This window comes from Podarcis raffonei, chromosome 12 (assembly GCF_027172205.1).
Source record: "Podarcis raffonei isolate rPodRaf1 chromosome 12, rPodRaf1.pri, whole genome shotgun sequence".
In the NCBI taxonomy this organism is placed as follows: domain Eukaryota; kingdom Metazoa; phylum Chordata; class Lepidosauria; order Squamata; family Lacertidae; genus Podarcis; species Podarcis raffonei.
The window spans coordinates 6,379,152-6,392,971 of record NC_070613.1 but is presented as its reverse complement, the minus strand read 5'-3'; the positions used below and the strand labels follow the sequence as shown (position 1 = coordinate 6,392,971).

Here is a 13,820-nt window from a genome sequence, read left to right as displayed (position 1 = left end):
AAATTACGCGGTGCCAGCGGGAGGCCACGTTAGCTAAAGTGGTGCTTCCGGTTAAGAACAGTTTCAGGTTAAGAACGGACCTCCGGAACGAATTAAGTATGTAACCAGAGGTACCACTGTATATGTTCTGCATGCAAGAAGCCCATCTCTCCCGGATCAACACCTGCAAATTGCACATGCCCTGACTACCAGCTGATTTTTCAGGGCTTGCATAGCTCCATGCCCATCACTTTGTAAGGTCCGGTGATCAGCTGGGCAAAATTAGGGTCGCCTGGAGTCAGCAGAGCTTATCTTTTCTGGCTCGTGAGCTGTATTTATTTACCCTTGGTCAAGCCTCCAGAGGCCACATGGCAGGGAAGGGGGATATCAACGCACTTTTAAACACAGGAGAGTCATTGTGGTGCAGTGGTTAGAGTGCTGGACTAGGACCTGGGAGATCAGGGTTCAAATCCCCACTCACCAAGTGACCTTGGGGAGCAGTAAGTAATTCTCAGCTTAACCTACCTCACAGGGTTGTTGTGAAGATGAAATGGAGCTGGGAGGAGAAAAGCTCCTTAGGAGAAAAGGGTTGGGTGTGAATGTGGTAATAAAATAAAATAAACATATAAGGTCCGTATAGTAAAAGCTATGGTTTTCCCAGTAGTGATGTATGGAAGTGAAAGCTGGACCATAAAGAAGGCTGATCGCCGAAGAATTGATGCTTTGGAATTATGGTGCTGGAGGAGACTCTTGAAAGTCCCATGGACTGCAAGAAGATCAAACCTATCCATTCTGAAGGAAATCAGCCCTGAGTGCTCACTGGAAGGACAGATCCTGAAGCTGAGGCTCCAATACTTTGGCCACCTCATGAGAAGAGAAGACTCCCTGGAAAAGACCCTGATGCTGGGAAAGATGGAGGGCACAAGGAGAAGGGGACGACAGAGGACGAGATGGTGGGACAGTGTTCTCGAAGCTACCAGCATGAGTTTGACCAGACTGCGGGAGGCAGTGGAAGACAGGAGTGCCTGGCGTGCTCTCGTCCAGGGGGTCACGAAGAGTCGGACACGACTAAACGACTAAACAACAACAACAAAACATATAAGCACAGACAAAAGGTGCACACACAGAGGCACACAACCCTCTGCTTGCCTGATCTCTGCAGAGCATTTAAGGAGGGAGGATTATTGCCAAATGGATCGATCTGATTACCGGAGAGGTGGCAGTTTGCACCCCCATTTTGGCACTGAGCTCTGCCCACCCTCACAGCGCTGTATCTTCTATCGTTTTGTAAATGTTTTTGCCACTGCCAAAATCGGCATCGTCTTCACGGGTCAGAATAATTTGCTTGATGGAGAGTGGGATTGAAGAAGAAGAGTTTGGATTTGATATCCCCCTTTATTACTACCCTAAGGAGTCTCAAAGCGGCTAACAATCTCCTTTTCCCTTCCTCCCCCACAACAAACACTCTGTGAGGTGAGTGAGGCTGAGAGACTTCAGGGAAGTGTGACTAGCCCAAGGTCACCCAGCACCTGCATGTGGAGGAGCGGGGAATCGAACCCAGTTCACCAGATTACGAGTCCACCACTCTTAACCACTACACCACACTGGCTCTCACACTGGGCCCACAAACTGGGGGTCAGCTTTAAAAGCTGGCCATCAGAAGCAGACCAGCACCCAGCGGAATGGGGAAAGTGTGGCTTGGTGTAATTTGAGCCAGCTTGCTGGCTGTAGACAAAATCTTACAATTACCTTCTGGATCAACTCAATTCAAGGACAGCCCCACCCAAAACACACCTAGATGGCTATATCTGCCTGCATAGCTCAAATAACTGCATGGGTCTTGCAAAATGTGTGAATAATTAGCAATACAATAATCTGTAGCACCATGTTAGCTTCAAGTTATACAATATCGCCTTAATTATATATAATTATATATAGTCATCCCCCTCCATGTTTGCAATAGGCACCTGTTTCTAATACAGAAAACTGTTGTGTCTGCAGTAAGTTCAAAAATAAATCCACTCTCCACAGTTTAAAAGGCCCAAAATTAATGATAAGACTGTTTTAAAAATACTGCAAGCCTTTTGTTAATCTTCATTCCCAGCATAAGCAAGCTAACAACAACAACAACAGCAATAATAATAATAGAATCATAGATTTGTAGAATTGGAAGGAATTCCGCATGTCATCTGGTCTGACTCCTTGCAGTGCAGGAATAACTGCTGAAGATCCTTGACTGACAGCCATCCAACCTCTGCCCTGTGATGCTCAGAAGAAGGGTGGTAGAAAAATTCAATAACTAATCCCTAATAATGACAGTCTGTTTCACTGTTGAGCAGCTCTCACTATCTGCAAGACTGTGCATCAAACCTCATTAAATATATGTGTGTGTTTGTATGCGCACATGCATTATACATGCACAATCAGGTGTGCGCACACCCAGAATTTCCTCTTAAAAATTGTAACTTATGGGAAACAAAGTTCATAAAAACTCCCTCAAACCTCAAGGGAAAATAAATACCGTATTTTTCGCTCTATAAGACGCACCAGACCACAAGACGCGCCTAGTCTTTGGAGGAGAAAAACAAGGAAAAAAATATTCTGAATCCCAGAAGCCAGAACAGCAAGAGGGATCGCTGCGCAGTGAAAGCAGCAATCCCTCTTGCTGTTCTGGCTTCTGGGATAGTTGCGCAGCCTGCATTCGCTCCATAAGACACACACACATTTCCCCTTACTTTTTAGGAGGGAAAAAGTGCGTTTTACAGAGCCAAAAATACGGTAAATCATATAACCAGGAGCAGGAAGGTTTCAGCGGGCTGCAGACATGCGAAGAGAACTTCTTCAGAACTATATTCTTACCCACTCAAGCTTAGGGGTTATTAGCATGATTATTACCAAAAACAAGCATTCCCTAAGCTTGCACTGAGAAGAAAATAGCTTTCAGAAAAGCATTTGCTCCTTGCTGAAGGCTTCCTGGAGGGGTCTCTCCTGCACTGATGCACGAAACCCCTGAAAGGAGCCACTTTGCAAGCCCCAGTACCTTTTCCAGAGAGCTGGTGGGGCAGGCAGCTCCGAGCAGAGCAGGAGAGACGCCTCTTCTTCCGAAGCTCAGGTCCTTCTCACTCACAGCTGGATGGCAACAAGGCTGATGTGCCAGCGGCAGCAGGATGCTGGAGAAAGTGAGCTGGAGTGGCTTCCTGGAAGTGTTTACATAGGTGTCTCCAATCTCCACCTCCCCACACCCCAAATGACACCCAGGAGAGCTGGCTCTGTTCGTGCAGGCAAGCAGGAGGGGGGGCCTTGTCCATCACCGCTCCCAGGTGCGGACGATTGATGGTTTCCGTGTAGGCAAATAGGTCCCAGGTTCGTTCCCTGGTGCCGCAAGGTAGGGCCAGGGATGTCGCTGCCTGAAACCCTGGAGAGCTGGAATTTTCAGATTGGGAAAGGTTATGGAAAACTGACCCCAAATTCTTGCCATGTTGTACATTGAAAGAAAACTATATGAAAACGATGTATCGGTGATATTTGATTCCTAAGCGAATAGGGAACGCGGGTGGCGCTGTGGATTATACCAAAGAGCCTAGGACTTGCCGATCAGAAGGTCGGCGGTTCGAATCCCCGCGACGGGGTGAGCTCCCATTGCTCAGTCCCTGCTCCTGCCAACCTAGCAATTCAAAAGCACGTCAAAGTGCAAGTAGAGAAATAGGTACCGCTCTGGTGGGAAGGTAAACGGCATTTCCGTGCGCTGCTCTGGTTCGCCAGAAGCGGCTTAGTCATGCTGGCCACATGACCCAGAAGCTGTACGCCGGCTCCCTTGGCCAATAAAGCGAGATGAGTGCCGCAACCCCAGAGTCGGTCACGACTGGACCTAATGGTCAGGGGTCCCTTTACCTTTACCTTTAAGTTAGCGAAAATGTATAAGGCAGGTACTAAAATCTGCTGGAAATGTAAAGAAAAAGAAGGCACCTTTTATCCTATGTAAGGTAATAAAAGCATATGGGAAATGATATATAAGGGAATGAAAAAAAGTTTAAAATAACAGAAGCCTTTTTATTAGGAATGTAATTTAAAAAATTGGGAAATGATATATAATGAATTGAAGAAAATGTTCCATTTAACATTTATTAAAAAACCTAAAGCATTTTTGTTAGGGATTGTAGGGAAAGATCTGCCAAAAAAGCTGAAAAACATATTCGTGTATGCGACAACGGCTGCAAGAGTTCTGGTAGCACAAGGATGGAAGACTGAAGAAACCCCAACTAAAGAATCATGGCAAGAAAAATTGATGGACTATGCAGAACTGGCAAAACTGACATACAAGCTATGGGACAAGGATAACTGTGATTTTAAAGATGAATGGGAACCCTTTACAAAGTATTTGAAGACGCAACAAAGAGAACTGGACTCCTTGGCTGGCTTTGAATAAACATTCACAAACTTTTCTATTGATGACAATCAGCTAAATAGTTTGAGGATCTATACAACTGTGTAACATGCAGAAAACAGCATTTTTAGAGAAATCAAAGACTGGAACTGAGGGAAGTCGGGGGTGGGGGTGGGTGGGTTTTGTGTGGGAGGGAGGGGGAGGGAGGAAAAAGGATGATATGTTTCTGGATACAGTGGTGCCCCGCAAGACGAATGCCTCGCAAAACGAAAAACGCGCAAGACGAAAGGGTTTTTCAGTTTTTGCGTCGCTTCGCTAGACGATTTCCCCTATGGGCTTGCTTCGCAAGACGAAACGTCTTGCGAGTTCTTGCGAGTTCATTTCCTTTTTCTTAAAGCCGCTAAGCCGTTAATAGCTGCTAAGCCGCTAATAGCCGTGCTTCGCAAAACGAAAAAACCGCAAGATGAAGAGACTTGCGGAACGGATTAATTTCATCTTGCAAGGCACCACTGTAATATGTTTTGTTTTAATTTTGAATAAAAAAGTTTTGTTGTTTTTTTTAAAAAGATAAAAGCTGCTGTCCAAACAAAGCACATTAGCATTTCACTTCCCTGTTCTGGTTACAGCCCATCTTTCCTTTGAGGAGTTCAAATGGGTGTGTGTGGTTCTCCTCCCCCCCCCCAACCCATTTTATCCTCACAACAGCCCTGTGACATAGAGACTGGACCAAGGTCACCCAGTTAGCTTCATGGCCGAGTGGAGTTTTCACTCTGGTCTCCCAGATCCTAGGCTGAGACTCGATCCACATTTTGCATTTTCTGAGAGTGTGGAAATAGCTGAGGCCTGGATGGTCAGTCTTGTCCCGTTGCAATACAGTCCCCAATAAAGGAAGCTGCCTTGCACCATTGTTCTAGCTAGCTCAGAAATGGCTACACCAGGAGTGGGGGATCTAAGGTGCAGGGGTTGTGTGTGGCCCTCAGAGTCTCTCTCTCTGGCCACATGCCTCGCCCTCTGGCCACATGCCTTCTCCGCAGGCCACATTCTTCAGCAGCCCTCCCTCACACCCTCCTTGAGTGTTCTGGACTAGCTAGAGGGGATACCTTGAATTATGGATGTGCTTCGGCCTCAGCCCAGTATACCTGAAGGAGTGTCTCCATCCCCATCGTTCTGCCCGGACACTGAGGTCCAGCGCCGAGGGCCTTCTGGTGGTTCCCTCGCTGCGAGAAGCCAAGTTACATGGAACCAGGCAGAGGGCCTTCTCAGTCGTGGCACCCGCCCTGTGGAACGCCCTCCCACCTGATGTCAAAGAGAAAAATAACTACCAAACTTTTAGAAGACATCTGAAGGCAGCCCTGTTTAGGGGAGCTTTTAATGTTTAATAGGTTGTTGTATTTTAGTGTTCTGTTGGAAGCTACCCAGAGTGGCTGGGGAAACCCAGCCAGATGGGCGGGGTATAAATAATAAATTATTGTTGTTTGCTTGGACAGAGGTTAAAGAAAAGTGATATCACGGACAGGTTGAATACAGAGGAATAATGGGAGGAACCAGCTGAGGAACCCCAAGGCAAGAAGGCTCACAGCCCGGGGAGCGGTGGTGGGGTGACGACGAGCGGTCATAGGGAGAAGACCGGGAAGAGAAGGTGTTGGAAGCTGAAGAGGTAACAGGGCTTAGTGAGCTGGAAGAGTCTGGGGCAGAGAGAAGCCCAGAATCAGAGACAGAAGCTAAGGCCGGAGAGGAAGACAAGGGCAGAGATGAGTCAGGCTGGTGAAGAGTCGCGGGTGTCTCCCCCTCCTACTGTGAGAACCTCCCCTCCCCACTGGTCTCCCAGAACCAGGAGAGGCATGAAAAGGGCAGATATGTTTGCTTCATGCAGGCTCAGTCTCAGATTGCTTGGGGAAAACCCTGGAGAGGAGGGGACTTAGGCAGCTGTGGGGAGACGGGGACCTTCAGCCTCAGCAACTACAAGACCTACCGGAGATGAGTTGCTGTGTTCATTATTCCCGACACTCCTGTGCAGATCCTAAAGATAAAGAGTTAACTCCAACTGATTTACTGCTGGCTGGCTCCTGACAGATGTACACAGAAACAAGTCCACTGTATGAAGGCAAAATTCACATTTGCTGCACTCTCCACTTTTGCCTCTGGTCTCAGCCACCACTGGCCATGTGGCCCCTGGAAGTCTGAGCAGAAGGGAATGTGTGTCATGGTCCGGATCACGGGTGATCGAAGTCCTGGCAGGGGACGTCAGGACCGGGAGCAAAATGGCGGGGTGGGACCAGGAACAGGGGTCTAGAAGACATGAAGCCAAGAGTCCGAGGGTCAGAGAGCCGGGAGTCACGAAGTCAAGGTTCCGAGGGTTGAGAAGCAAGGAGTCATGGAGTCAAGGTGTGTGGATCAGGAAGCAAGAAGCCAAACGCTGTGGCAAAGAGCCGAAGGGAAATGCTGACTTTATATCCCTTCCTAGCTCTTGCCACCAGGTGCTGTGAGTTACCAATCCGCCTCACCTGTGAGGCCACGCCTTGCCTCTTCAGAACAAACTTAGGAAGGTCCTGCAAAGTCCTATTGGCCACAGGGCCTGTCTCCTGCACGCACTCCTGACAATGTGGCTCTCAGGATGAAGAAAGTTCCCCATGCCTGTCTACTACAGTTTTTAATCTGTGTGCATATTTAACGTGGGGGGGGGGGGCGCAATGACAATAAAGTATCCTTCGGCCGCAGTCTGAAGTGGTGTAGTCCTTGTCTGCACAAGACCAGGTCGCAAGCAAGTCCTTTTTCCTCCCACAACTGGAATCTGGTGTTGGGGTGTGCATGTTTCATCCCAATATAGAAATATGAGCACATATAACCTTGCTGTTAACAAGCCACTCCAGAGAACGAGGAGTAATAAAGAGCCCTCGAAAGAGAGGAGAGAGGGAGAGAAGCAGCTGTAAAAACAAAGATTAAAATGAGCTGAACTCCAACAACGTTCGAGTTGGCGGCCTCCGCATGGCAATGAAACCTCCACCCGGTTCAACGCTGGGTTTTTCCTTCCTTCGTGGGGTGGCATGATTTTCATGAATGAACGAGCATCTATGAATGGTGGAAGTTGTGTGCTCAATCTGGGTTTACCCCCCCCAACTCCTATTGAAAAAAACGGAGGCTGGGCCCAGAGCTGGCTGCAAATGGCAGGCACAATGAGGTGACAGTCTGTGAGGATGGAACAATGATGCCAGGAGCAGCAGGCAAGTCCAATTTATTTTAGCACTGTTTCTAGCATGGACCCCCACGTGAAATGGAAATGCAACCCCCGAATTATCTGGCTGTCGGGAACTCCAGAGCTTGAATCGGGAACCTTCTGGGAGTAAGGCAGCCTGCCTGGGAATGCAGTATCTGTCGCAACAGTTAGCAGGCAGTTAACAAACTCAATTGACCAGGACTAGTGTTCAAGGTAAATGGACCCCTGACCATTAGGTCCAGTCGTGACCGACTCTGGGGTTGCGACGCTCATCTCGCTTTATTGGCCGAAGGAGCCGGCGTACAGCTTCCGGGTCATGTGGCCAGCATGACTGAGCCGTTTCTGGCAAACCAGAGCAGTGCACAGAAACGCCGTTTACCTTCCTGCCGGAGCAGTACCTATTTACCTACTTGCACTTTGATGTGCTTTCGAACTGCTAGGTTGGCAGGAGCACGGACTGAGTAACAGGAACTCACCCCGTCGCGCAGGGATTCAAACCGCTGACCTTCTGATTGGCAAGTCCTAGGCTCTGTGGTTTAACTCACAGCGCCACCCATGTCCCAGGCCTAGGGTTAGGCGTGAGCAAATTTGCCTAATAAGATATCCTAAGGTATCCTAATAAGATACGTGGGTGGCGCTGTGGGTTAAACCACAGAGCCTAGGACTTGCCGATCAGAAGGTCGGCGGTTCGAATCCCTGCGACGGGGTGAGCTCCCGTTGCTCAGTCCCAGCTCCTGCCAACCTAGCAGTTCGAAAGCACGTCAAAGTGCAAGTAGATAAATAGGTACCGCTCCGGCGGGAAGGTCAATGGCGTTTCCGTGCGCTGCTCTGGTTTGCCAGAAGCGGCTTAGTCATGCTGGTCACATGACCCGGAAGTTGTACGCCGGCTCCCTCGGCCAATAAAGCGAGATGAACGCCGCAACCCCAGAGTCGGCCACAACTGGACCTAATGGTCAGGGGTCCCTTTACCTTTACCTAATAAGATGGTATGGCCACTAGTGGAGGAAGGGGCGGCGGTGGGTGCAGTCCGTCCCGGGTGTTATCCCTGAGTGGGAGTGACATTGCCACTCCACTCCCCGGGACACTTGCCGTTGGCGGCACCCTGCTGGGATGCTTGCCACTCGCTGCGGCCGACTAGCTCTGCCTCTGGGTAGGACCCTGAGATTTAAAAAAAGAAACACATACCCAAGTCACCCCAAAGGGAAATTCAAGGAAGGTTCCAAGGCCCACCACAAGCTCCCTTGCAGAACCAGAACCTCCAGCAGGCAAGCAGATGCAGAACATGGTTCTCCAGCTGTTTTGGACTACAACTCCCATCATCCCTAGCTAGCAGGACCAGTGGTCAGGCAGGATGGGAACTGTAGTCCCAAAACATCTGGAGACCCACGTTTGGGAAACTCTGAACTGGAGGCCGCTGAGGAACCGCACATGAAAACCCAGGAGGAACGATTGCTTTTTTCCAGCCCATGAAAGTCATCCCTGCACATGCACGAAAGACAGTGGGCGATTTTGCAAGATGGGGTTGGGGGGTCCTGGCTGTTGGCAGCCCCTGGACTTCACTTGGGGTGAGCAGATCCTGGAGGTGAAATGGCGGCTCATCATTCTCCATCCCCAACTAACCTTTGCATTCCTAAGGCGAGTCTGCCCGACTTATCCCCAGACAGCTGCCCCAGCCCACTGGAATTCCAGCCTCAACGCGCGTACACATGGAAAGAAAGAATAGGTAATAAACCCTGTATGTCATCACGGCTTCCTCCAACAATGGAAGGGTCAGTTCCTGTGAGCCAGAGACGGCTGCCGGCATTTCAATAGCTGGAACTAGGTGTAGCTCAGCTCCCAAATCCATGAGTCAAATATACAAGCAATTCAGGGTCCGAAGCTCTCTACCGGTCCGTATCTTAATGCTCTGGCAAGGGAGCAGGAAATGAACAAGGCATTCCTAAAGGCCACAATATTGCTGTTTCAATCCTCTAATTTTCCACCACCGGCTGTGAAACTCCTCTCTTGGCCACCGCCAAGGGGTAATTAAGAGCAGGATGGCAGTGCCTTTGCCAAGGGGTGAGGTTCATGCTGAATCCAGTTCCACCTGGATTTTTCACGGGAAGCCAGTGGTAGAGTGCAAGCATGGCGCTACAGATGCAGAGCAACTCTGGGCGCAAAGTCCACAGGTTCAACCCCTGCTGTCCTACACTAGTGTAGTTGTGATGGCCTGGGAATCCGATTCAGAGGCTGAACCAGAGGAATCCCAGCCTGCACAGGAGTCCCTGCCTCCAGTACCAGCTGAGCCAGGGCTGGGGCTTGAACGTGAAGGGCCCTCACCTGTGCCGGATCCTCAGGAGCAGACACCAGCAGAATCCGCTCTGGCTCCGGAGGTGATTGAGGACCCATTGCCTGCAGGTGCTCCTCTCCCAGCCCTATCAGGGGAAGGTGAGGTTGCCTCTGGGTCCGGTAACCCTCCAGCCTCTCCTGAGCTGCAGAGGCTCAGGGCAGAGAGGCGGAGGGAAATAAGTTCTCTCAGGAGGAGTGCTTGCCTCCAGGCCAGGAGAGGCGAGTCACCTGTGGATCGGGGCTGCCCTAGGCCTCAGAGGAGATAAAGGCCAGTCAGCCCAGTCCCAGGTTGCGGGAGCAACATCATTGGTAACCTGTTCTTGCCAGCACTCTGTCCTGCTCTTCCAGAGTTCCTGACCACGCCCGGCTCCTTGCCTTGGACCCCGCTTCACCCTTGACGGTCAGCCTCCATACCCTTGACCTAGGACCGGACTCAGACCACGCCGCACGGCAACCCCCCCCCGGGAGCAGCACAGTAGTGGTTAGATCAGGATGGGGTAGGGGACTTGTGGGCCAGATTACTACATCCCCCCACCCACTGTGGGGCTGGCCATTTGTCAATCATGTGGTGTCACAATGAAATCAGGTGATCTTTCTTGCCCACTGAGGTCCTCAGGTGCCCCCTTCAAAGTGCTAGGTTGCCCAGAACTCTCCATGAGGCTTTGCAGGCCCAGCTAATCAGCTGAGCCTGCAAACCCCCTTTTGGCTGAACCAGGCTTTCACCTGCCCCACACCTGATGTTCAGTATGGCGTCAAGTGTAGGACAAGTGGGTGAGGCTTCATGGTCCAAGCGGTTTAACTTGTTGGACCAGGGCCTGGGGGATCAGGGTGCAAATTTCCACTTAGCCATGAAGCTCACTGGGTGACCTTGGCCCAGTCACCAACACTCAGCAGGGCCTACCTCATACGGCTGCTGTAAGGATGTTGTGGAGAGAGGAAGAACAGTGTGTGCAATTTAGAGCTCCTTGGAGGTAAGATAAATATTCATATTTATGAATGAATGAATGACTGAGAAGGAATCTTGCCAGAGATTATTAGAAATGTAGACCTGGAAGAGACCACAAGGGTCATTTAAATCAACTCCCTGAAATGCAGGAATATTTCACCCAACGCGGGGCTCAAACCCATGACCCTGAAATTAATCCTGAAATACATCATTAACGTATTTCTATCAAGAAAGGCTTGTTAGAGCCATGTGGCTAAGCTGGAGCCATCAGCGTAGCCTCTGCACATGCTGAGTTCATCAGGTATGCCAGGAAAGGACACTAGGCCTGATTACCTAGTTGCTTCCAAGGTAAGCTAAGCCTGGCAGGACAGCTTACTCTATGGTCTTAACTCCTCTGTGCCTTAATCAGACTTAAGCATGTTGGTTATATGAGGCTGGTTATCCCACAATCTGGGTTTTGTGGGTGCCTCCAGCCGGCCCCTGTATGCATTTAAATAAATGCAAGGGGACCCCTGACCATTAGGTCCAGTCGCGGACGACTCTGGGGTTGCGGCGCTCATCTCGCTTTATTGGCAGAGGGAGCCGGCGTACAGCTTCCGGGTCATGTGGCCAGCATGACTAAGCCGCTTCTGGCGAACCAGAGCAGCGCACGGAAACACTGTTTACCTTCCCGCTGGAGTGGTACCTATTTATCTACTTGCGCTTTGACGTGCTTTCGAACTGCTAGGTTGGCAGCATTTAAATACACATGCATTAAAGGGCTCTAGAAAGTGATGAGAAAATGCTCTGAAAAGTCTGGAAATGAATGAATTAGTAATGATAAGACATGAAAACATGCCGCAAGCAAGTCAGGACAAATGCAGGACAAATTGTCATATATAAACTACCCCCTAAATGAATCAGAACAAGAGTTCGGTTAAGACTGTGCACACAGTCTACCCTCCTTGTAAGCTTCCTGCAAGAAAATCAGGACAAACGCTCAGGAAACAGGTCGTCTGGAACAGCCCTCTGTCTCTTGAAACTAGGAAAGTCTAGCTCCAGGGGAGTTATACAGTGGTACCTCGGGTTAAGTACTTAATTCGTTCCGGAGGTCCGTTCTTAACCTGAAACTGTTCTTAACCTGAAGCACCACTTTAGCTAATGGGGCCTCCCGCTGCCGCCGCTGCATGATTTCTGTTCTTATCCTGAAGCAAAATTCTTAACCTGAGGTAATATTTCTGGGTTAGCAGGGTGTGTAACCTGAAGCGTATGTAACCAGAAGCGCATGTAACCCGAGGTACCACTGTACTGGGATGTGGGGAACTGGAACAGGCTAAGCAACAGGAGTGTGAATGGAGGGGAAGGAGGAAGAAGAAGAGGAGGAGTTTGGATTTGATATCCCGCTTTATCACTACCCGAAGGAGTCTCAAAGCCGCCAACAATCTCCTTTCCCCTCCTCCCCCACAACAAACACTCTGTGAGGTGAGTGGGGCTGAGAGACTTCAGAGAAGTGTGACTAGCCCAAGGTCACCCAGCAGCTGCAGGTGGAGGAGCGGAGACGCGAACCCGGTTCACCAGATTACGGGTCTACCACTCTTAACCACTACACCACACTACACCACTTCTCCCCAGGCCCAATCTCCAGTATCTCCTGGAAGGGCTGGGAGCGATGCCTGCCTGACACCCTCAAGGGCTGCTGCCGGTCAGTGTCAACAATACTGAGGTAGATGGACCAATGGTCTGACTCTGAATAAGACACTTTCCAGTGTGCCCCTTGTTAGGGCTTGAAGCAAAGAGCCAGTTCTTGCCAATGACCCTTGTCCTCCCCTTAGCACACCCTCGGCACCAGTCGCTGAATGAAGCCAGCATCCCTTTCCACGGCCATCAGAGCGCACGCCTGCATCCTGCAACCCCTCCTTCGGGCAATCTCAGCCCGTGCTGCAAATATTTGCTTTGGCTCCCCTTGGCGGAGCTCCCTCCTCATCAGGAGCTACAACAATGCGGATCGCTGGGTATTTAATAATAATAATGATCATTATCATTATTATAATGGGGAAATGCCTCTCTCCACATTCCTCAGGTCGGAGTCTCCTCCTGGGCCAAAGCTTTGCCTGGTTTTATACACGCGTGAACACGGAAGTGGTTTCGTTCCAGGGCGGCCCATCCAACCATCTGGAACAGATATCCCTCCAAAAACAGGACCTGCTTCCCCTTGGATTGCCAAGTTGGGAAGCCAAAAATCCTAGAAAGAGGAATAAAAAAATAACTGGAAGAATAAAGGGGTTCTTCTTCTATTGCTTCATGTTTCGCACGTGATTATGCGCAGGAACATAGTCCTGCTATTAGGCTGACTGAGATGGTGCTGGGGGTTGAACTTGGCGCCGTCTGCATTCAAGGGAAGTGCTACCATATTTTCCGGCGTATAAGACGACTGGGCGTATAAGACGACTCACCAACTTTTCCAGTTAAAATATAGAGTTTGGGATATACTCGCCGTATAAGACTACTCCTCTTCTAACGCACACCAAATAAAAAATTTAAAAAACCAGTCTCCAGTGCAGCTCGGAAATCCGCTCCACTTCCCAGTGGCCGGGGGCTTCTGGGGCCAATATTCAAGCGCATTTCTGCTTCATCTAGAGAGCTTGGTGTCCTCTGATTTAATTTGCTGTCGTTTTATCCTTTGGTGGGGAGTTGCTGCAGGAGCTGCTTCTGTAGCCGGCGTATAAGACGACCCCCGACTTTTGAGAAGATTTTCCTGGGTTAAAAAGTAGTCTTATATGCCAGAAAATACAGTAATTCACTGAGATTTGGCCCTAATAGGAACATAGGTAAAGGTAAAGGGACCCCTGACTATTAGGTCCAGTTGTGACCGACTGGGGTTGCGGCACTCATCTCGCTTTACTGACCGAGGGAGCCAGCGTACAGCTTCCGGGTCATGTGGCCAGCATGACTAAGCCGCTTCTGGTGAACCAGAGCAGCGCACGGAAACG

The 13,820-nt window shown here is 49.9% G+C and overlaps 1 protein-coding gene across 4 annotated transcripts in view; it reads right to left on the bottom strand.

Annotated features, from left to right (window-relative positions):
• The window catches only part of GJC2 (gap junction protein gamma 2), an 87,450-nt gene that overhangs the window by 25,263 nt on the left and 48,367 nt on the right, over positions 1-13,820 (bottom strand). The window contains exon 1 of one of the 4 annotated variants that reach the window (XM_053409912.1): positions 3,020-3,116. The exons of the other annotated variants lie outside the window; for them this stretch is intronic. The gene's annotated coding sequence lies outside the window, so the exon portion shown is untranslated. Of the gene's footprint in view, positions 1-3,019; positions 3,117-13,820 lie in introns of those variants that run through there. 4 annotated transcript variants of the gene reach the window in all.